The following is a 2,500-nucleotide window of genomic DNA, read 5'->3' as shown; positions in this document are numbered from 1 at the left end:
GGCTCCAGGGGCTGCTTGGTGGAGACCATGCCCAGCCAGAGTGGCCCTTCCCCCGGGTGAGTCTGGGGACAGTGGGGGTGGCCCTGGAGGGCCTCCGGGGGTTCCAGGGGGTGCTCGGCGGAGGCCATGCCCGGCCAGAGTGTCCCTTCCCCGGGCAGAGTCTGGGGAGAGTGGGGGGTGGCTCTGGAGGTGCTCCGGGGGCTCCAGGGGGTGCTCAGTGGAGGCCATGCCCAGCCAGAGTGGCCCTTCCCCGGGCAGAGTCTGGAGGAGTGGGGGTGGCTCTGGAGGTGCTCCGGGGGCTCCAGGGGTTCCAGGGGGTGGTCGGGCGGAGGCCATGCCCAGCCAGAGTGGCCCTTCCCCGGGGTGAGTCTGGGGAGAGTGGGGGGTGGCTCTGGAGGGCCTCCGGGGGTTCCAGGGGCTCCAGGGGGTGCTTGGTGGAGGCCATGCCCAGCCAGAGTGGCCCTTCCCCGGGGTGAGTCTGGGGAGAGTGGGGGGTGGCTCTGGGGGTGCTCCGGGGGCTCCAGGGGGTGCTCGGCGGAGGCCATGCCCAGCAGAGTGTCCCTTCCCCGGGGTGAGTCTGGAGGAGTGGGGGGTGGCCCTGGAGGTGCTCCGGGGGCTCCAGGGGCTCCAGGGGGTGCTCGGCGGAGGCCATGCCCAGCCAGAGTGTCCCTTCCCCGGGGTGAGTCTGGAGGAGTGGGGGGTGGCTCTGGAGGTGCTCCGGGGGCTCCAGGGGGTGCTTGGTGGAGACCATGCCCAGCCAGAGTGTCCCTTCCCCGGGGTGAGTCTGGGGAGAGTGGGGGGTGGCTCTGGGGGTGCTCCGGGGGCTCCAGGGGGTGCTTGGTGGAGACCATGCCCAGCCAGAGTGGCCCTTCCCCGGGGTGAGTCTGGGGAGAGTGGGGGGTGGCTCTGGAGGGCCTCCGGGGGTTCCAGGGGTTCCAGGGGTTCCAGGGGGTGCTCGGTGGAGGCCATGCCCAGCCAGAGTGGCCCTTCCCCGGGCAGAGTCTGGGGAGAGTGGGGGGTGGCTCTGGAGGTGCTCCGGGGGCTCCAGGGGCTGCTTGGTGGAGACCATGCCCAGCCAGAGTGGCCCTTCCCCCGGGTGAGTCTGGGGACAGTGGGGGGTGGCCCTGGAGGGCCTCCGGGGGTTCCAGGGGGTGCTCGGCGGAGGCCATGCCCGGCCAGAGTGTCCCTTCCCGGGCAGAGTCTGGGGAGAGTGGGGGGTGGCTCTGGGAGGTGCTCCGGGGGCTCCAGGGGTTCCAGGGGGTGGTCGGCGGAGGCCATGCCCAGCCAGAGTGTCCCTTCCCCGGGGTGAGTCTGGAGGAGAGTGGGGGGTGGCTCTGGGGGTGCTCCGGGGGCTCCAGGGGGTGCTCGGCGGAGGCCATGCCCAGCCAGAGTGTCCCTTCCCCGGGGTGAGTCTGGAGGAGTGGGGGGTGGCCCTGGAGGTGCTCCGGGGGCTCCAGGGGCTCCAGGGGGTGCTCGGTGGGGGCCATGCCCAGCCAGAGTGTCCCTTCCCCGGGGTGAGTCTGGAGGAGTGGGGGGTGGCTCTGGAGGTGCTCCGGGGCTCCAGGGGTGCTTGGTGGAGACCATGCCCAGCCAGAGTGGCCCTCCCCCGGGGTGAGTCTGGGGAGAGTGGGGGTGGCTCTGGAGGGCCTCCGGGGGTTCCAGGGGCTCCAGGGGGTGCTTGGTGGAGGCCATGCCCAGCCAGAGTGTCCCTTCCCCGGGGTGAGTCTGGGGTGAGTGGGGGGTGGCTCTGGGGTGCTCCGGGGCTCCAGGGGGTGCTCGGCGGAGGCCATGCCCAGGCCAGAGTGGCCCTTCCCCGGGGTGAGTCTGGGGAGAGTGGGGGGTGGCTCTGGGGGTGCTCCGGGGGCTCCAGGGGCTCCAGGGGGTGCTCGGTGGGGGCCATGCCCAGCCAGAGTGTCCCTTCCCCGGGGTGAGTCTGGAGGAGTGGGGGGTGGCTCTGGAGGTGCTCCGGGGGCTCCAGGGGGGTGCTTGGTGGAGACCATGCCCAGCCAGAGTGGCCCTCCCCCGGGGTGAGTCTGGGGAGAGTGGGGGGTGGCTCTGGAGGGCCTCCGGGGGTTCCAGGGGCTCCAGGGGGTGCTTGGTGGAGGCCATGCCCAGCCAGAGTGTCCCTTCCCCGGGGTGAGTCTGGGGTGAGTGGGGGGTGGCTCTGGGGGTGCTCCGGGGGCTCCAGGGGGTGCTCGGCGGAGGCCATGCCCAGCCAGAGTGGCCCTTCCCCGGGGTGAGTCTGGGGAGAGTGGGGGGTGGCTCTGGGGTGCTCCGGGGGCTCCAGGGGGTGCTTGTGGAGACCATGCCCAGCCAGAGTGGCCCTTCCCCGGGCAGAGTCTGGGGAGAGTGGGGGGTGGCTCTGGAGGTGCTCCGGGGGCTCCAGGGGTTCCAGGGGGTGCTCAGTGGGGGCCATGCCCAGGCAGAGTGTCCCTTCCCCGGGGTGAGTCTGGAGGAGTGGGGGGTGGCTCTGGAGGTGCTCCGGGGGCTCCAGGGGGTG

Source organism: Eucyclogobius newberryi, unplaced genomic scaffold, assembly GCF_026437365.1.
Source record: "Eucyclogobius newberryi isolate DKJ021-1_F unplaced genomic scaffold, fEucNew1.0.hap1 SCAF_180, whole genome shotgun sequence".
Taxonomy (NCBI): Eukaryota; Metazoa; Chordata; class Actinopteri; order Gobiiformes; family Gobiidae; genus Eucyclogobius; species Eucyclogobius newberryi.
Note: the sequence above shows the minus strand (reverse complement) of the source record.